Source organism: Aedes aegypti, chromosome 3 (assembly GCF_002204515.2).
Source record: "Aedes aegypti strain LVP_AGWG chromosome 3, AaegL5.0 Primary Assembly, whole genome shotgun sequence".
Lineage (NCBI taxonomy): Eukaryota > Metazoa > Arthropoda > Insecta > Diptera > Culicidae > Aedes > Aedes aegypti.
Window position 1 is genome coordinate 400,539,112 of NC_035109.1, and position 22,918 is coordinate 400,562,029.

Below are 22,918 nucleotides of genomic sequence, written 5' to 3' on the forward strand. Positions count from 1 at the left end.
CTTCAACTTTAGCATCATAAACGTGCATAGCCCTCACTCCGGAAGCACTGATGATAACAAGAACGCATTTTACGCGCAGCTCTAACGCGAGTACGACTGCTGCCCAAGCCACGATAGGTGATCAAAGGTGATTTGAACGCTCAAATTGGCCAGGAGGAGAAGTTCAGACCGTCGATTGGAAAGTTCAGCGCCCACCGGCTGGTGAACGAGAACGGCCTACGAATGATAGATTTTGCCGCCTCCAATAATATGGCCTTTCGTAGCACCTATTTCCAGCACAGCCTCCCGTATCGGTACACCTGGAGATCACCTCAGCAAACAGAATCGCAAATCGACCACGTTTTGATCGATGGACGGCACTTCTCCGATATAACCGACGTCAGAACCTATCGTGGCGCCAACATTGACTCCGACCACTACTTGGGGATGGTGAAACTGCGCCCAAAACTATCCGTCATCAACGATGTACGGTACCGACGCCCACTTCGGTACAATCTAGCGGGACTGAAACAACCTGATGTCGCCAATGCGTACGCGCAGCACCTCGAGGCAGCGTTGCCGGATGAGGGCGAGCTCGATAGGGCCCCTCTTGAGGACTGCTGGAGGACAGTCAAAGCAGCCATTAACGACGCTGCCAAAAGCATTGTCGGATATGTGGAACGGAGCTCAAGAAACGATTGGTTCGACGAAGATTGCCATGATGTTTTAGAGGAGCAGATTGCAGCTAGGGCTGCAATGCTGCAGCATGGTACGCGACAAAACGTGGAACGATACAGACTGAAGCGGAAACAGCAAACCCGCATATTCCGGGACAAAAAGCGTCGCCTGGAAGAGGTGGAATGCCAAGAGATGGAGTTGCTGTACCATTCTCAAGAAACGTGGAAGTTCTATCAGAAGCTCAACACATCCCGCAAAGGTTTCGTGCCGCGAGCTGGAATGGGAGCATCTTGACGGACGGACGCGAGGTGATCGAAAGGTTGAAGCAGCACTACGATGGACACCTGAATGACGGAGAGAACACAGGCATGAAGATCAGGACAGCGAGAGCGATGGCTACGTCAGCACAGCAAACAGTGGACACCAATCAGCTCCCGCAATGGGGGAAGTTAAGGATGCCAATCAACAGCTCAAGAACAACAAGGCCGCTGGCAAGGAGATATCGGAGCCGAACTCATCAAGATGGGCACGGACAGGTTGGCCGCGTGTCTGCATCGGCTGACACTCAGAATCTGGGAAACTGAACAGCTACTGGAGGAATGGAAGCGAGGCGTTATATGCCCTATCTACAAAAAAGGCGACAAACTGAAGTGTGAAAATTATCGTGCAATCACTATCCTAAACGCCGCCTACAAAGTGCTATCCTAGATTTTCTTTCGTCGTCTATCACCTATAGCAAACGAGTTCGTGGGAAGTTATTACGCAGGTTTCATCGATGGCCGCTCGACAACGGACCAGATCTTCCCCGTGCGGCAAATCCGGCGGGAACTACGACAGGACGATGGCCTTTCGTACCTGTTGGTCAACATTGCGCTTGAAGGTGTCATGCGGAGAGCCGGACATATCAGTCGAGGCACGATTTTTACGAGATCCGGACAATTTGTTTGCTTCGCGGACATTATTGGGAGAAAATTTGAAGCGGTGGCAGATTTTTACACCCGCTAGAAACGCAAAGCACCAAGAGTTGGGTTAATGGTGAATGCGTCAAGAACAAAGTACATGCTGGTAGGCGGAACTAAGCGCGATAAAACCCGCCTAGAAAGCAGTGAAACGATAGACAGGGAACCTTCGAGGAGGTGGACGAGTTTGTCTACTTCTGATCCTTGCTGACGACTGACAACAATCCCAAGTAGCACTGGTAACAAATGCAATATTTTAGAAAAATAAAACAAATTACATTGCCGTTGCATTTCAGATAATTTGTAGCATATCTTATTGATGATTTTCAATTTTGGTTACTAAACTATTACATTGTAACTTACGCTTTGTTTACATTACATAGGTGTTGCATTTTTACTTGCATGTAACTTAACCTAGAGCTGTCAAAATGAATAAGTTACATTGAAATTGAATCTGTGGTTGCAAAGAAACAAATAACACGCTAGGTTACATACAGATTGCTAAGTCACATGTGTGTAACAGCATGAAGTATGTTTACCATTTGTCATAGGGGAAGGGGTGCAAAAATGAACAGGATGATAAAATGAACACCGAACTTGTTACACATGAACAACAAATTTCAATAATTTTAATTACGCACGGATGATTTAGAGCATAAATAGGAGTGTTTTTGTTGATACGGAGATAAATTGAAGTCAGAACTTAGTTTGGTAATTAAAACTGATGTAATTTTAGGCACGGATGAGGTTTTTCAATGAGGTGAATATCGTAATGATGTCAAAGCAGAAACTTTTAGAACTGTTTTCGAAGGGATTGTAATCATTCATAGATGTTTTTTTTAGGACTGCGATAAAAAAAAATCAAAAATGTTTGTTTTGCTCGTGTGTTTTACCACCAACATAAAATGAACATTTCCATAATATTTAAACGACGATGAAAGTATGTGAAAATTTAGTTGTCTTAGTCTTAATAGGCCAGGAAAAGTGGATGAACTTGTCATGCATTTTCCTGTCAATTTTCATACAAAATCTACTTTTTCTCTGCTATAAATTCACTCTGGGTGAACCACTTCCCAATTTTCATACAAAATCCAATTTTTTTCTGCTATAAATTCACTCTGGGTGAACCACTTCCCCTGGCCTATTCGTGTCGCTGCCGTAATTAAAATCTTAATTTTTGATGTTGTGCGATAGAACTAGTTATAATTAATAAACAAATTAATATATGAGGGACAATTTCTGCGAGTAGACATATCACAGAACATCGAGATACATTTGTAATGTTCTCTTTACTACTTTTGTGGGGAACGCCAATCTTTGAGCCGATGACACGGATTGACGAGAAAAATTCGTTTAAGGGGGCAGGATCCGTCATCAACTCAATAATTTTCAAAAGCAGTTTTTTCGTTCAAAATCATGAATATATTCATGTGTTCACTGTATTTTATTCTCCAACCGAAACACAGTGAACACATTTTTGAATGTCAGTTTTGAACAGAAAAATGGCTGTTGAAGTTTGGATGATTACGATGACGGATCCTTGAACGTTAAAGTGTTTGGGTCCTCTAGACAATTTGTAATCAAACGTCAACATTCCACCGGAGAATCGCTAGTGTTTGGAGGTGATATTTACTTCAAAATTTCGAAATCAACATCTCCAACTTAGTTCTATTACCCTCCGTCCACGAATTATTGTGGCGCGTCGATCGTCGCAAGTTTCTCGTTAAACAGTCAATCCCGTAAATGATTGTGTTTTGTTAAGCTTAATTACTTTAAGACGAAAGCAGTCAGTGGCTGTCTTCTTTGTTGAAATTTGTTCTGGGATTCCAACTCCCACAGGGTCCACTAATGCACTGTCATAGTGTGTATTACGTGCAATAAATATGTTAAATTTGTCCTTGAAAAACTTATCGAAGGACCTTAACTTTAATCAACTCGTGGGGGCAAAACCCCACGCCCTATTTTATAACACCAAAACAGCTGTTGAATTCAAATTCTACCAAAGCTAATGCCACGCGGAAGTAACGCGCAAATTAGAACCTTACAAATGTAAATATTTCGCATCAGCATGTATCTATTCTTGAACAATAACATCAGAACAAACGCCTGTAGGTATGCATCATATATGCAGAATCGATGAAGAGAAATCACTCATGTTAGTTAGGCCCTATTGAAGTGACAGCACAGAAATGCACAACGGGCTACCATTAGCAACGCGGTTATTTTTTCCCAATTTTAGATCCATCTTCCCCCTAGTAGTCATTTGTCCATACACAAAATTTACAATTTGTATGGACCATGGTCATTGGGCAGAATCTCTCCCTTCCCCCAATAAACGACTACGTGGTTTATGGATGACCCATAAACACGCATTTTTTCAATTGATTTATTAACCTTAGAAATACTCAAATGGATGGATGTTGTTTCTACTATTTGATAGAGAACATATTTGTACATTCGATTATAATAAAAAAACACGTATATTTCACATCTAAATCGCTATTTTCCTTATCATGGCCATATTACCCTCAGTCCCTAATATTGGCACAAATTGATCAATTTCTAAATTCAATTCGTTGTTTCATCTCAGGACGCAAGATTGCATTATTTCCTAGCGTCTTTTAGTGAAAAAATGTTAACAAACACGCATCTTGTCACCTTTATTCACAGAAGAGAGGATCGATGAAGAGAAATCGATCATGCGACTTGCGCTCTTATTATAGCACACGCTTGAATTTGCCTTCTTTCGAGCTATTTGAGCACGTCACAAACCATGTGCTTTCTTGGACGGAGCATTTAATTTTCATACTTTTGTAAGGTTCCAGTCAATTGGCTTAGGGGATTTTTGCACATTATTTGATGATTTTTCGCAAATTCTTCGTTTTTCCCATTAAAAGCAAGACGATATCATTTAGGTGTTCATTTTAATACCCCTTCCCCTATTGACAGCAGTGTAATTCATTGGCAGTTTCAGTATAGTTACACATCAGTTTCAAAATAACATAAGATTTCTGGGTGACTAATGTGTAACAAACGAGTAACTTGCTGACAGTGGTTAACACTACATGTCAAAAGTTTTCATACGTATTGTTAATTTTGATATAAGAACTTTACTATTTTATGAGTAGTTATTGTTTTCATAGATATTTTTCCAGTGATTAATCAAAATTGTTGAATTTACAATTTGCAGCCTCTCTAACAGCTTTTTAATAGATGTCATCATTTTAGATTGGCTGTCCTCAAACAGATATTCGGAAGTGTATCTGCAGCAAGATGAAATTAAATGGCGATTTATGATAGGCAACCCAGAAAATCCAACTGCGGGACACAAAACAACGTGATTTTGGAATCACAATCTACACAAACAATTAAATTAAAATCAAAACCACTGCTGATTTGAGTAACAGTGTCAATTTCAATTTTTTTGCGTCAGTTTTAATGGAATAATATCTCAACAATCCAGGTATCATGAGTTATTCAATATAAAATTATTATCTATTTTATGAGCGCGTCAATTTTGAGCAAGTAAAATGATTGATTTCACCACAAATTCAAATCGGCATGTTAAATCTATTATGTACTTGTGAATAATTACGCGTTCTAAAATCATTCGTATTCCTTTTATTGACATTCAATTCTAAAATGGTTGTTCGGTTTCAAAATTGTCGGAAAGTAACAACAACTTCAACGCCGTTTCATTTATTTTGTCGCAGGAAAACCCATGCGTAATCAACAAATTACATAGCAGTCGCTTGTTAACTTCTTATGTAACGAACAAACAAGTTACATAAGGCTCGACTTTTTGCGCTTTTTCGGTTACATAGCAGTATTTTTCCGTGTTGCAAATGTATCATATTGTAACTATTGAATATGTCAAGTAGCTGTTGCTGTAAGCTACTTGTAACAATATGTGCTGCTTGGGATGTTAGTCGGGAAAAACGAAGACGCATCATCAGTAGAAGTCGTGCCTACTATAGGCTGCAGTTTCTTCTGGAAAGAAAGATTCGACCTCGCACCATATGCACCATGTACAAAACGCTCATAAGACAGGTAGTCCTCTAAGGTCATAAGACGTGGACTATGCTCGAGGAGAACTTGTAAGCTCTTGGGGTTTTCGTACGCCGAGTGCTAAGGACGAACTTCGGCGACGTGCAGGAGAACGGCGTGTTGCGGTGAAAAATGAACCACGAGCTCGCTCAACTCTACGGCGAATCCTATATCCTAAAGGTGACGAAAGCTGAAAGGATACGTTGGGCAGGGCATGTTGCAAGAACGCCAGATAGATGGATTGGTCAGGTGCACCCGGAGAAGCGGCCATGAACCGAGTGAATTGGCGAAATATTGCTGGCGAGATGTTATCAAGCTAATTGATGTAAAACCAAATAAATAAAATAATGTTTGCTCCTCGAGATTTCACTGAGATGATTGGCAATCCTTTTGCATTCGTCCTTCAAATTTGGATGGCAGTCTTTCTTGAATTCGTCCAGGCATTCCTGCAAGGAGTTTTGTGTGTTACTTGGGGATAATTTCTACCAAAACGAAGTACATGGTTGCAGGTAGAAATAGAGGTAGGTCCAGAGATATAAATGCAGAGGTAGTGTTATATCTGTAATGGTAGTGTTATAATAATATTTCTGAAGTTATTGAAAAAAAAATATCTTGTAACAGTTGTGACAATTGACAATGACGCTTTCCATGAAGTAGAAGAACGTGTTGCGGATGCAAATAGAACCTTTTACGGATTATACAACCCGCTTAGGGCTCACAACTTGCAAATAGAGACAAAATTCGCGTTATTCAAGAGAAACATAAACATCATCGTTTAAAAAAAAATCACAACTAGTATTTTTTGCTCAAAATTGAAGCAACGTTAATAAACATTTATCATTGTATTGTACTTGCTATCTGTAATGCGTTGATAGATTTTCATGAGGATATTTTTAAGTTTGAACAAAGAAACTGGTTTTAAGGAGATTACAAACGAAACCAAACTTTGAATTTTTAAGTGCACAAGACTGGAGAATCTGACAACAGTTTGCGTTGAAAATCAATCAAACTACTTGCTTGCTGGTGGTGATCAATGGAATAAATTTTCAACGCGGAGCGCTGTTTGGTTCTCAAACACTATTGTGCTCTTGAAAATTTGAGGTTTGGCTTCGTTCTATAAACACCTTAAGTTTTGATGATTGCTTATGATTGGATGATGGATTCTTGATCCCTAAAACATTGATACCTGCGGAGGCTCTCTACGGGCAAAAAGCGTGGACGTCGGAAGAAGAAGGAAACCCTTCGGTGTTTTTGAGTGTATAATGCTGCGCATAATACATGGTGGGAAACTAGAGAATTTTGTGTTCTGGTTGTGCTTCTTTTCCCCGAATATCGGTTCCCCGAATGTCGTTTCCTCGAACGCCAGTTCTCTGAATGCCAGTTTCCCGAAAAGTATTTGGCACCCATAATTGTCATATCTTTATACATTTCAAGGTGGTGAGAAAACTGATTATCTGAAATGCTCCCTTCTTTGTTTGATTAGCGGTTCTTTCGAGTTTCACTGATCTCGGCATTTTTGGCAATATGCAATATTTGCCAAATATCTTTTCGGGGAAACGGGTCATTTGGGTAACTGGCGTCCGGGGAAAGTACATTCAGGGAAACGACATTTGGGGAAAAGTAGCACAATCGTGTGTTCCCTATCTAAAAAGGCAAAATTGATTTTTTTTTGCAATATCAGCATCCAGCTTATAATTTAAAATGTCTCACAACATATCCATAATTTCAACTCTATTTAATCCAAGGCTGGATGCTATAGTGAGCGGCCAAATACTTCATTGAAAACGGTGCATTTACATTTTTTACCATCGAATTCATCGGCTATGTAATAAATACCATCGATACATGACTGTATGGCCGTTCAGTCCCCAACCTCTCCTTATAGAAAGTGGAATTCATCACGAAATTGGGTTCATCATTACATTGTACCAGCTTATAGTTCATGCGCTCAAAACACGAAACAGAAGGATGAATCACAAAACAAAACCGTTTTCGTAGTCTAATAATAGACTCTTCTCCCTCGGAAAAATGAAAATTTCTGCTCCGGTAATTCACGGCCGACGCAAAGAAAGAAAGAATGATCGTAGGAAAAACGTTGTTTGTTTGCTTCGAAGATTGTTTTCATACGCTCAATTGTATCGATCGAACTGGTTCAATAGTTTTTTCAAAGGATCGGAGATCATCCAAATTCAATCAAACCGACTTTGAATTGCTTACAGATGTTACATCTCACGTTCAATTACTCAGACCACCAGACCACCAAAAACGAACTCAACTTTACTAATCATGCTGGTAACTGATCGCGAGAGTGATCAGGGATAATTAGATCGTATCGTAGTTTCGCAAATTAATTAAATTAATACGCCAGGGTGACGGATCTTCCGGATAAATGTTTCGCTGTCTAGTTTCTGGCAGGCTCGAGTGCATAACACACATGTTTTACAACTGTGAAATTGCGGCTGGGAGACGAAGAAATTTACGTTAATTTTGGTGGTATCCTAGTGCGGGGTTTTCGCGACTATCCAAGATATGTGCAACTACATACATTTATGCACTTGGGCCAGCAATAACGTGGGACTGCTTGGGGCTGTGGACCAGCCGATTCGAAAATAGAACCCACAGACAGGCTGTTACTTTTCAAACAGACGTCTAGTTGATCGTAGGAGATCTGCCAAGAATGCTCGGAGAGCTTTACATCCATCAGATTTCATCGCGTTTGTTTTAGATGCAGCTAGAGATATGGCGATGTAGAGATCGAAAAATTTGTCTTATTAGTACTAGCGAGCTTTGGATTTCTTTTGGGTTAGCTATCAACGGTTAAAAAGTGGAAAATGAAGTGCAGGTAATCACATGTCTATCTCTATGCGTCGGAAAAGTCTTCGCCATGAAGGGGATCTCATTTAATGGCTGATTTATGATGTCTGAGTTGGTTGATTGAAATGATGCGACTCTATGATGTGAGACTCGTGCGGCTGAAAAATGTATGCCAACTGCAATCATGTGTGATGTGGATCTTATGAAAATATGAAACCAGGAAAATATAGGCAGAACTTTGTTTCGTGTTTTAATAGAGTAGGTATGATATTAATATTGTGAGGCATTACCTCTGGCACAGAGCCAGATCGTGTCGGTTGTGAATTCCGCGAATTTAGGAACGTGTAAGAGAGCAGACAATACAATTGTATAAAATTATTCGCCGTGGCAAATACTCCTGTTTCTAACGCCAAGAATTTAGCTCAAAACTATGATTAATTTCTGTAGCGTGATTCAGCGAAGTTTTTACACATACTTCGTTGTGCTGGTAATAAACGATATGTGAGACTCATGAAACGAATTTCTTATTCAGTGTTGAACTGTTCGTTAAGTGAACTTAAATATTTGGGAACAATCCTTAAGATTGTCTATGGTAGACACAATTAGTTATCATTGCATACGCTCTTCATAGTATTCAAATGCAGTCACTTTCGACATCGTTTTTTAAGGGTTATACTCCGGTAATCTTTCAACCAAACATCCTCTTTTTTTGTTCACCATCAGTTATTGCTCTGCGTTTCAAAGAAATAAATAATTCTGTCACCGTTTTAAATTTTCTTCAGCGAGGCAAATAAACTAAAAATCCTTCCTCGTCTGCTGAGCCTGACTCATCACAGGATAGGACATACTATCCCTTGCTTTCGCTTCTTCGGTATCTGTTCTTTCTCACATATTTTGACTATTAGCCGATGCAGGCAACAGTACAGTTGTCACATATTTATTCAGGCAAATTTCGGCTCGTGGCATGAAGCCTTGATGTGTTAAGCTTTTGAAGGAATTTCCGTGATTCTTAGGTAAGGTAAAGTAGCTCCATTTCTGCACATTTAATCTACCTGGAGGCTACTGTATAATGTTCCACGTTCTGCAAGTGTTTTGTTACAAGGGGGAAATCTGCAAACAGGTCCCCTGAGAAGGTGACTCAGGGAGTGTGAGGATGCCGCAGCAACGAGCAATTATCGCTGAATTGCTCAAATGAAGTACAGAGCACATCGATATTACCCTCAGCCCATCCTTACGGTATTTCTTCGGGGAGGGGCCAGTGTATATAGCACTTAACATATGTAGCAGAATGAGCCAATGCAAACTGCTTCTCCTAATCGACTCAAACAATGTTACATGGGATCAGCCTTGATTGGGCTAATCCTCTTCAGCCGACTCTTGGTCTATGCGCCATATGCGCTGCACTTCTAGCTGTGAGTGACAGCCGTAGTTACTGCATTCCATCACTCGACATTCACACACTCTGGATTATTTTGTCCGGGACGTCTCGTATCTCCTCCGCATGTATCGAGCATGCGTTTCCGCCACATCAGCACAATTGGGGCACGCATGAGATTCTGAGTGCCTGAACCTACGCAGGAACTGCCTATTAGAGTGGTTCAAATAATCGTTTTTGCTCCACACCGCTCATTCGATTCTAGATCAAATTCTGAGTGTCCTACCAAAAGTTGAGCTCATTCGGACGAAAACTGAGACTGCACAAGCCCTTCAAAGTTTATATGGGAATTACTATGGGAAAAGCAAGCAAATCATTCAATCGGTAATAGTGTTTGCCCATGTGCTCTTTGGGATTAGAGCTACGTTGATACTGTGAGATACTTTCATCAGCTACAACTTTGCCGAAGACCGTTTTCAAATCGGACGCCTCAGTAATTAGTTATTGATTTATATCCAGTCACAAATTCTTCAGCAGTGCTCATTAAACTTCTTAACAGGCAACATTGCTGCACATGGCGTGAAAGATAGCACGCACAAATCATGGCTACTATGTTTTACTGCATATATCGAGTGATGCCTGCAGAGCAGTCCAATTATTATAACCAAAGTTTTACAATTCATTCAAAAATCAATAACTAATTACTGGGGCGTCCAATTTAAGGACGGTCTTCGGCAAAGTTGTAGCTGATGAATGTATCTCACAGTATCAACGTAGCTCTAATCTCCAAGGGCACATGGACAAACACTATGACCGATTGAATGAATTGCTTGCTTTTCCCATAGTTATTTTCATATAAACTATAAACGGCTTGTGCAGTCTCAGTTTTCATCCGAATGAGCTCAAATTTTGGGAGGACACTCAGAATTTGATCTAGAATCGAATGAGCGGTGTGGAGCAAAAACGATTTTTTGAACCACTCTACTGCCTATAGCAACCATGTCCTAACAGAAACTGCGTCAGGTGAAAATTCACTTCCCCATGGTTTCATTTATACCAATCTGACACAGTTGGTATTAACCGTTGAGTCTATCTACCTATCCCAATCCTGCTGCCAACTTCTAAGCGTTGTCCCTTTAGACGCGTTGCGGACTCCTCTGGTATCTCTTTGGTTGTAGCATTGAACATCTTCTTTGATGATGAGCTCTATTGGCATTATCTCAGCTGTAATGCACTCGGCACTCTTGCACTCTTTGGAAACTATTTAGTATGCGGTTGCTAATGTGCTCTTAAGCAAATAACATAATTTCTAACCGCTGGAGGTTTCTGCTTGTTTTAAGCGCTTTTGACCAGATCTCAGTATGGATAGCTTACGTTTGCTGGAAATCACATCAGAGCTGTAGGACATCATCTTCGAAAGCCATGCTATAACCGTAGGTGTCTTTTTACAGGCATTTTTAACGTGGCTAGCGAAGCTGAGCTTGTCATCGATCATTACACCAAGATACCTGAGGATTCACTTGGATTCTATGACGCAGTCAACTACCGAGATAAGCGCCCGTTCTTCGGACACTACCACCGCAGTCTAGGCCGGTACCAGTTTCCTGGACCTCATCCATTCCTAAACTAAGGAGATAGAGTGCACTGCTGTCAACTCTACTTCCTCCATCGATTCTCCATAGACTACTAGAAAGAAGTCGTCGTAGAAGCCAACAATCTTAGCACCCGTAGGAAGGGGAAGCCTCAGTACGTCATCGTAAATCGCATTCCATAACATCGGACCCAAGATTGAACCTTGAGGTACTCCCGCAAACGCTTATCTGCCCCTCCTCTGTGTCATACAGTAGAATCCTACTATCAAAGTAGCTTTCTAGACGCTTACACAACTGCACCGGTACATGGGCTTTCTAGCTTACGCTGTTGAACGCACTCTTCACATCCAGAGCGACAACCGCGCAGTAACGGATGCCGCTCCTTTTATGCTCGATTGCCACCTCTGCTGACTGAACGACCGACTGGATAGCATAGAGAGTAGAATTACCTTTCCTCAATCCAAACTGGTTGTTGTACAGACCATCCGCACTCTCCGTATACGGTACTAGCCTGTTGAGAATTAACCTCTTCAATAACTTGCCCATAGTAGGTATCTAGTAGACAGATAGGTCTACACGCCGACGGGTTTCCTCGCCTTTGGTAGTAGCATCAATTTCCGTTGTTTTCATACATCCAAAAAGATTCCTTGATCAATGCAGCGTTGCATCGTGGTTCTGAACATGTCCGGATCCGCCTTCACTGCCGCTCTTAAGGCAACATTCGGGGCACCATCCGGTCCCGGCGTCTTGTTAGACGTTAATGATTTCACGACTTCTGCCAGCTCTTCGTTCGTCAACATCGCCACTTCTTCTCCTTCATCTGCCGCATACGGTGCTGGGACCATACGGTGCTTGTGGGATGATGCGGGAAGAGAACATCGATTATCGATCGCAGCAACTCGGGCGACTTCTCTTGGGGCGCTATGGCACCTTTGGTCTTAGCCATTACCAATCTGCAGTGCCTAGGAACGGTAATAGTAGTAGGCTTGAATATCGATAAACTCACGTGGCTCTTTCCAGTACAGTAGTTCAAAACCCGAATCTCATCAAATAGCCTATGTTGTGTGCATGAATTCTCAAAATCAGTAGTGTCATTGAAGGATCTAAATGCATGAAATGTAGCGGGAAATAGAACATTTTTCTACGATAATTTTGGGTTGTCCTTAGCAACGGGTCTTTTGATATCTTCAAGGCTTTTTGCCTACAGCAGCGATGAGCGTGAGTTTCACTGGCTTTGCTGACTATGATTTGCTTTGCTTGGCTATTGTAGAGTGAATTTCAAGATTTTTCCCAACTCTGCCAATCTGTAAACATCGCCCCACGGACGACTGGAGTTGGGACTTTGGTATAGACTATCAAAGCATGCCCGTTTTCGACTCTTGATTTTCTTTTTGAGAACTAATTTTGCCTCTCTGAATGCTGCACCGCGTTCTACTCTTTGTGCTTCTGTGCGTGCTCGTTGCATTGTTCGTCTAGCCCAAAGGCAGATTGCTCGAAGATTTACAGTTGATTCGCACCACCAGTACACCGGCGGCTTGTTCTCTCTAGGAGACACTTTTCGCGCCATGGAAGCATCATAAGCTCGTAATATCAAAGCAACTATCACTGCACCGTTTAGGTCTAGAGTGTTCCGTTCATGCCCCAGAGCTTCAGTGTCGCTTTTTTCCAACCTCGGGATTGGGCGAGTTACACCCGCCTGGTATTATACTATAGCGAATCCATTGATGATCGCTATGAGTCAACGCGCCAGTTCATGGTACCTAATAGGTTAGGGCTACAAAACGTCACGTGGATAATCGTTTCTGCCATTTCTACGGAAGGTACTCACTATAACCACATTTGCCAGCTCTACATTTAATGCCGCCAGAGATTCCAACAATAGTTGGCCTCTTGGGTTCGTACAGTGGCCACCCCACTCCACTGCCCAGGCATTAAAGTCACCACCCGAGGAGGAACAAATAACTCCCCAATAACTTATGCATACCATATTTTGGTATCATACCAAAAATTAGGTATTGCTCAGTTGTCAATACCTCAATTTGGTATTATAATGGTATTGAAAAACATTCTTTAAAACAATTAAAAATACTTCATTGAGGTATTAAACAGCTATTGAGGTCTGTTGGAGGTATTGAACTACTATTGAAAAATTTCACTTTGAGGTATTGCAATACGTGATCTAATTATCAGTTTGGTGTTCGTAGAATGTGCTTGAGATATTATTTGAGGTATTTTACCTCTTATGCAGGGCTCATTCATACCTCATTCAGGTCATAAGTATTGGACATTGTATATATTTTATATACAATGGCGATAACTCGATAACTTTACAGTGCTTGGCATCGCCTTCAGAACCTCGGCGTATTTCGCTTCCTCCGTTTTGATAACCAGAGCCTCGCCTAAGTTCCTACGTTTCACTGTCATCGGATTAGGATTTTCACTGGTCTCCGTCTTCGGTTTTCTCTGTTGTTTCCAACTCGTATTCACGGGTTGCTGTTGCCTTGCGCCCGTGGTTCCTGTGGATGCAATGATTGGTTCGGGCTATCCCGTGATTCATTTTGTTTGGTTTTCTTGGCCTTAGACTTGGTTTCAAGTCCTTGCTGATATTGCTTTGGCTCTTAACAAACTCGATGATGACATCGAGTTGGTCAGCAGCGACTCTCATTTTCAGGAGATACTCCCTATTAAGATTAGTCCCGGGCCATCGGTCACCTCACATGTTGCACTGGAGCGGTCAGTGCCTGCCGGTTACTGATGGGTTCAGAATCTCTCCTTCACATTGCGCTGATTGTTTGTGTTGTTGGATGTTGAGAGCCGGATCAGCGCAAGTCGGGTTATAGCACCTGAGCCTACTCCCACCCAGTTGGAACAACCAGGCGGTGGATTTGGAACGTACTCTAAGGGCTGCCACGGTTTTACGGGACGGGGCCAGCCTGTGCCATTAACCCACTCGCCGTTTCGGGCCAGTGTCACTCAACCCTACTAAGGGAGTAGAACAGGGCAGCCCAACGTACGGCCCGCGGGCCACATCTGGCCCGCGACCTCATTTTGTGCAGCCCGCGGAGGGTTTGGAGATTCTTCTCATACTTGGCCCGTTGACTATTCTACCAACTGTTTCCTTGTCTTGACCAAAATTGTAACTTACAAGTTAGGGGCGATCCATTAATTACGTAAGATAATTTTCGGGGGTTTTCAACCCCCCCTCCCCCCATGGTAAGATTTTTTGTATGAAAATTAAAAATAAATTGTATGGCGCGTAAGAAATCTCAAACCCCCCTCCCCCCATAAACCCTTACATAATTAATGGACAGCCCCTTATTACTATCAAAAATAAAAATAAATCACAAAATTACCAGCTTGAAGCCAGCACCTACCAAAGCTAACTATTTAAAAAGAAAATAGACAGGTTTTTCACGAAATCTTTGCCAGGATTCTCAAAGAATTATTGACACGATTTTAACGGCAGGATTCTCACCGAATATTTAATAGAATTCCATAGAATGTTTACTTAATTCTTCCATGGTTTCGCAAAAACTTTATCAGGAACTTCACACATTTCGATTCGTGATCTTAAAATAAATTGCTTGGTAGAATGATCTTATAATTTTCACAGAATATTAAAATTATGAGTTCATCCATCAACATATACTGAGCAATATTTTTACATGATTTTGAAAGGGACTTTCACACTATATCCAGCAGGATGCTTAGCAGCATTTTTTTCTACAAAAGATATTTGCTTTATTTGCTGATATTTTTTCAGATTTCATGTCAACATTTGCGCATATGGTCCGCCACGCAGAATTGTAACTGCGATTTGGCCCGCGGCTCAAAAAGGTTGGGCAGGCCTGGAGTAGAATGTCGCCGCTGTCAGCATCAAAGCATATTATCCAGTACATATACCGTTACTTGTCCTTAGTCGTGCGCTGTCAGTATACATAAGGACTGTTCATTAAAGAAAGTGGACACCTGATTGTTAACATTTTGGTGTAAAAATTCCAGGGAAAAAAAATTCAAATTTTGTTTCAGTGTGTACTCAAGTGTTAATTTTGACAGCAGAAGAAAGTTGACATCAAAACAGTTGTAAATTCCAAGCGATAATTCGGTTTAACATGGCGACACGCAGATTTATACTGCACAAATGGTGTTCTGAAAAGCTGTCGTTCCGAGCTTCGGCTTAAATCGCGAAGTGTCCAAATTCCAATTTTTCAACACTGTATCGAAAACCAATGCTTATGACAACGTGCAATACATCCGAACAGAAAAATTTGGGAGAATAGTTTTTTTATGGCAAGCAATTTGCTCCTGTGGTATGAAAAATACTATATTTTTCACAACGGGCTCAATCAACGGCGAAAATTACAGAACTGAATGCATTTAAAAACGTCTTCTGCCCATCTACCGAAAGTATAACAAGCCTCCATTGTTTTGGCCAGGCCTGGCATCGACTCACTATGCTTCAGCCACTTTGGAGATGTTCAAGAAGGAAAAAGTCAAATTTGTTGGAACATGGCAAATTCTACCGAATTGCCCATAACTACGCCCCATTTGGAAATATTGGGCAATAATCAAACGACATCTTAAGAAGGATGGAAGACAAGCAAGTTCCATGGATTTTTTCAAGAAAATGTGGTAATTAACACAAAGAAAAGTTACGAAGAAAGTTGTGCAGGACCCGATGGGAGGCATCAAGAGAAAAGTCAGAGCATTATCCAGGAATGCTCAATCAATGTTCAAACTTATGTAAATTTGGTCGAGATTACTTTGGTTTCCATGTATTTCAAGAGAACTCATGAATTTGTTCGAAAATAAACAGTTTGCTTTAAAAAATACGTGTCCACTTTCTTTAATGAACAGTCCTTAATTGGGTTAAAATGTGCTCGAAGCACTCCTACTCGCAGTTCCATGCCTTGTCTGTTTATATCGCGACCAGTATGCCATAATCAGGATCTTACTCAGTGCGCATCGTACCTTCGTGCTGTGCGTACACGAATTCTCTCTGCTCTTGGAAGTTTTCTTAAAAACTACCTAAAGCAATAAAACAGTACTTTTCAGTGCTACAAAAACAGTACTTTTCAGTGCTAAAATTAAAAACGGTACTTTTCAGTGCTACTAAAACAGTACTTTTGAGTACTATTTTTTCTACTATTGATCCCTTTACGATCCTTGTTTGGACCCGTGCCTTCGATTTTTCGTTGGACCCGTTGGCGAAAGCTAGCGGTGGTAATCCTTCTTGGACACCGTCTAGGGAAAAAACCTCTCGAAGGTCACGTCTTCTTTCGTTTATTAACTAAACATGGTATCAACAACTAACAAAAGGAAGGGTGAATCTCTGAATTCACTACTTCCTTCCAAAAAAGTGGGTTTTAAAACTGTCACTACACGTGGCAAGAATGGAAGAAAGGACGCTTCCCCGGAATGCGAAGTTTCTTCCAAGGGTGAAATGAATAATTGTATTGAAATGAGCAATCAGTTCGATGCTCTAGACAAATTTTCCGAACACCAAATCGAAGCAGCCTCTAGCCCAGGCTCTTTGATTCAAGTGAGGAAGCAAAGAGTGCCGCCTATCGTGGTCAGTTGTTCCGAATTTGGGGGATTTAGGCAGGAGATCTTGAACTCCATTAGGGGAATCAAGGTTTCCTTCCAAATCGCAAAGAAAGGAGACTGTCGCGTTTTGCCGGAAACTCTTAAAGATCGTGAGCTTCTTCTCAAACATCTTGAAGAGAAGAAGCACAAATTTTTTACTTATGACGACAAAACTGAACGTTTGTTCAAAGTTGTCTTGAAAGGTCTCTCAAGTGACTATAAATCACCTGAAGAGATCAAAAATGGAATAAATGATTTACTTGGATTTTCCCCAGTCCAAGTAATCATTATGAAAAAGAGAACCCAATCTGGCATTGTTCGGAAAGGGCTTTCTCAAGAATTTTATTTAGTTCACTCTAACAAAAAAGAACTAAATAATATTAAAGCTTTAAAAAAAGCAAAACTTTTGTTTGATGTCCGTGTGACATGGGAACATTTCCAGAAACCTGGAGGAAATTACCAGAACCCCACTCAGTGCCGTCGGTGCCAAAAGTGGGGTCATGGTACAAAAAATTGTCGCATGGATGCTAAATGCATGATTTGCGGAGGTTCTTCTCACGCCAAAGACGTCTGTCCAGTGAAGGAAGATACCACCAAATTCATATGTTGTAATTGCGGGGCTAACCATAAGTCCAATTTTTGGAATTGTCCTTCACGCAAAAAGGTCATTGAGGCTCGTGCCAGGCAGATGAAAGATAATATCCGTTACGATAACGGTCGTTTCCGGAATTTGCCTGGTAGAGTATCGAACAATGCTCATTTTTCAGTTAACAATCGCTTGATCATGAATCATACCCATCAGGAAGATCATTATCATGCTCATTCACAAACTAATTATATTCCGTCGGGTAGCCGTTCGAATCTTTCTATTTCGAATGTATCTACCCACGGTAAATCCTTTGCCGATATCGTAGCAGGAAATTCGAACTCCTCCCCTGTTCGATCCATGGGTACCCATTCTACTTGTTTCAAATCAAATGGAAAAAACCCTACCGCCACAGGTAACTGCGCTTCTTCGTCTACCGGAAATTCCAATGGGAAATCACATGACATGTCTGCCTCTGATTTTAATTTTCTAACTGAACAATTGAATCTAATGATTGATGCAATGTTCAAAGCCACCACTATGACTGAAGCAGTCCAAGTAGGTGTAAAATTTACAAATCAAATTGTTATTGGATTACGTTTTTCTAATGGATCCAAATAATAATTTAAAAATTTTAAATTGGAATGCTCGTTCTCTGAATGGTAAAGAGGACGAGCTGTTTAATTTTCTTACGGTTAATAACGTGCATATAGCAGTTATTACCGAAACTTATTTAAAACCTGGATCCAAACTTAAAAAAGATCCTAACTTTTTTGTTTATCGTAATGATCGACTTGATGGGGCATGTGGGGGAGTTGCAATCATCCTTCATAGGCGTATAAAACATCAACTGTTCTCGTCATTTGAAACTAAAGTTTTTGAAACTTTAGGTGTTTCTGTTGAAACACAGTTTGGTAAATATACTTTCATAGCTGCCTATTTGCCTTTTCAATGCTCTGGGCAGCAAGTTTATTTGCTCCAAACTGACTTGCGTAAATTGACTCGCAATAAGTCAAAATTTTTTGTCATTGGTGACTTTAATGCCAAATATCGGTCATGGAATAATTCTCAAAGTAATTCCAACGGCAGAATTTTATTTGATGAGTGCTCTTCAGGATATTTCTCAATTCAATATCCTGATAGCCCCACATGTTTTTCCTCTTCTAGAAATCCATCTACGATTGATTTGGTCTTAACCGACTCTAGTCATCTTTGTAGCCAAATGATTACTCATGCTGATTTTGATTCTGACCATGTCCCTGTTACATTTCAAATATCCCAAGAAGCGATTCTCAATCCTATCAGCTCCACTTTCAATTATTTACGAGCCGACTGGAATATATATAAAACGTATGTTGACTCCAATCTTGATGTTAACATTTCTTTAGAAACTAAACTTGATATTGACAATGCTCTTGAAACTTTAACAAATTCCATTGTTGAAGCCCGGAGCATTGCAATTCCAAAATGTGAAGTAAAATTTGAATCCGTGATTATAGACGATGATCTTAAACTCTTGATCCGTCTTAAAAACGTGAGGAGAAGGCAATTTCAACGCACTCGCGATCCTGCTATGAAAATTATATGGCAGGATTTGCAGAAAGAAATCAAAAAGCGTTTTGCTCAATTAAGAAACAAAAATTTTGAAAATAAAATTTCTCAATTGGACCGTGGCTCTAAGCCCTTTTGGAAATTATCGAAAATCTTGAAAAAACCTCAGAAGCCAATACCGGTATTGAAAGAGGAAAACAAATTATTACTATCTAATTGCGAAAAAGCTCAAAAACTTGCTATGCAGTTTGAAAGTGCCCACAATTTTAATTTAGGACTTACTAGTCCAATTGAAAATGAAGTTACTCAGGAGTTCGAAAATATTCTCAATCTAGAGAACGTTTTCGAAAATGCCTGGGAGACTGATTTGGAAGAAGTGAGAACTATTATTAAAAAATTCAAAAACATGAAAGCTCCTGGCGATGATGGAATTTTCTACATCCTCATCAAGAAACTTCCAGAAAGTAGCTTATCATTTTTAGTTGATATATTTAACAAATGTTTTCAATTAGCATATTTTCCTGACAAATGGAAAAATGCTAAGGTTGTTCCAATTTTAAAACCAGACAAAAATCCTGCAGAAGCTTCTAGCTATCGTCCAATCAGTTTGCTTTCCTCCATCAGTAAACTTTTTGAAAAGGTTATTTTGAACAGAATGATGGCCCACATCAACGAAAATTCAATTTTTGCCAATGAACAGTTCGGATTCCGCCATGGACATTCGACCACTCATCAACTTCTACGTGTAACAAATTTGATCCGTTCCAACAAATCTGAAGGCTATTCTACTGGTCTTGCTCTTCTAGACATAGAAAAAGCATTCGACAGTGTTTGGCATGAAGGTTTGATTGTAAAATTAAAAAACTTTAATTTTCCAACATACATTGTTAGAATAATTCAAAGCTATCTGTCAAATCGTACACTTCAGGTTAATTATCAAAACTCCAGATCTGAAAGACTTCCTGTAAGAGCTGGTGTTCCTCAAGGCAGCATTTTGGGACCAATATTATACAATATTTTCACATCTGACTTACCTGAGTTACCTCAGGGATGTCAAAAATCTTTATTTGCGGATGACACAGGCCTCTCCGCCAAAGGACGAAGCCTGCGTGTCATCTGTAGTCGATTGCAAAAAAGTTTGGATATTTTTTCTTCATACTTGCAAAAATGGAAGATTTCTCCTAATGCTTCCAAAACTCAACTAATAATATTCCCACATAAACCAAAAGCTCTTTATTTGAAACCTTCAAGTAGACATGTTGTCACGATGAGAGGGGTTCCAATAAATTGGTCAGATGAAGTTAAGTATCTAGGGCTCATGCTAGATAAGAATTTAACTTTCAAAAATCACATTGAGGGCATTCAAGCCAAATGTAATAAATATGTAAAATGTCTCTATCCCCTTATTAATAGAAAATCAAAACTTTGTCTTAAGAACAAGCTTTTGATATTCAAACAAATTTTCAGGCCAGCCATGTTGTATGCTGTACCAATATGGACTAGCTGTTGTAATACCAGAAAGAAAGCTCTGCAGAGAATTCAAAATAAAATTTTGAAAATGATTCTGAGGCTTCCTCCCTGGTATAGTACCAATGAGTTACATAGAATATCCAATGTTGAAACATTGGAACAAATGTCAAATCTTCTACTTCTTCTATCTGGTGTTACGTCCCAACTGGGACAAAGCCTGCTTCTCAGATTAGTGTTCTTTATGAGCACTTCCACAGTTATTAACTGAGAGCTTTCTTTGCCAATTGACCATTTTTGCATGTGTATAATCGTGTGGCAGGTACGAGGATACTCTATGCCCTGGGAATCGAGAAAATTTCCTTTACGAAAAGATCCTCGACCAGCGGGATTCGAACCCACGACCCTCAACATGGTCATGCTGAATAGCTGCGCGTTTACCGCTACGGCTATGTGGGCCTAAATGTCAAATACAATCATTAATAATTTCAGGCAAAAATCGTTACAATCTTCTATTGCCACGATTAATGCGTTATATGTTTAGGTTAAGTTAGGTTAAGTATATTAAAAACGTTTTTTTTTCTCTTATAAGCAGGTGAAATCAACTCACCTGTAAAAAAAAAAACTGAACTGCTACGGCAAATGAAATGTTATATGTTGTTAACAAAATGTTAATTAAATCTTAAATTTGTTTTACCAAATTAGGATGATAGTGTTGTCAAATAACACAGAACACCTAGATATAAGAAATGAATGTAATGTTTGGAATGATACTAATAAAGAAATATATAAAAAAAAAGGATCTTACTGGCATCAATCCTGATGTGCCGGTTGGCACTCCTGTTAGTTTGGGTTAGGGTGCTTTGGTACTTTAAGCGGCACCGGTCGCTGTGACAGAGTTGCATTCGGATTTTTGTGGTTTTTCTGAAGGTTTATCAGAGCCCACTGTGAATTCCACCACATCCTGGGAAACTCCCCAACTCGTAGAGGGCCTCGGGGGGACTCCGTTAAGCCCCTGGATTTTCGTCGCTGTTGCCCTGGTAGATCTTACCTCATGACGCATTACGTAAAGATGATCTACCTGCGTTACGGGTGATCAACTGAAGTCTATTTCCAACTATCTCCTCTACTGCTACATTCCTTAGTTGTATAGACAGCAGTCGGTGAAGCCGGTTGTGGATCAAGAACAAGGTTAAGGAAACATTGGTAAGGCATCACCCGTTAGTCGATTGGATTCGATAGTATGCGGTGGAGGTAATGCAAATACAGATTCCGTGAGCAAACTGGTATGCTACACTTTCTACGTATGCTCATATGAGTGGGCGTGGGATGCTGCATCAGGTCATGAAAATTTATTTTGCGCCAGATATTGTCGGCATCTTAAGACCTCTTGAAGTAACTGACTAGCTACGATGAACGATACATGTCTGGACTGCTGTGACGTAACGATAACGTCTGTTTGCTGGAAAGCTATTTCATGGCATTAGGAAGTCAACAATGCTTACACAAGCGCCTCACAAAAGTCTGAAATGTAGTGAAAACTTTGCCAACAATAATGATGGACTACGTCTCCGAGGACTATGATCTGGGTATTGCGGACAGACTCAAGCGGGAGCCTAATTGCCGGAGCCAAACAATTGAGATTGTGGCTATGTTACTTGTGGAGCAACTTCTAATAAGTATTGTTATCTCAGAGATAAATATTTTTTTAATTTTGATACACATTATTCAGTTCTCTGAATAATATTTATAACATATTTATAAGTGCGGGTCGAGAATTCTTATCCGTGTTTCTGGCCGCCAAGCTAAGCTTCCAATTGAGAAACATAATCTACGAAATCTTCGTATATGATCAAATAGAATCAACGAAAAATAAAATGGCATCGTTCGAAATACTGGCACTATTGGTGATTGCAAAATTAATTAATCATAATCGTTACATGAATCGAGTTTGTTCATTTTATCCATGCTTTGGTCGGTCAAAATCATCCTTATCACTTGAGCCATATCGAGTGAAGAATAAAATTAAATTAAAATTAAACGAATATTCCATTGTAATCTACTGGCACAGTAAGCTAAAAAAATGGAATAGATCGACGCAATTTTCAAAGACTCAGTATTAGCCGATTTCAGAATGTAAACACACTTTGCGAAAGTCATGCGAGCTGGAATGCATTCAAGCTATCCAGATAGAGATTAGAGTGCAATATTTGATAATCAGAGAACTACAAGTGACGTTTGAGGGGCTAATACGAGAAACACAACTCGGCACAAAAGCATGTTT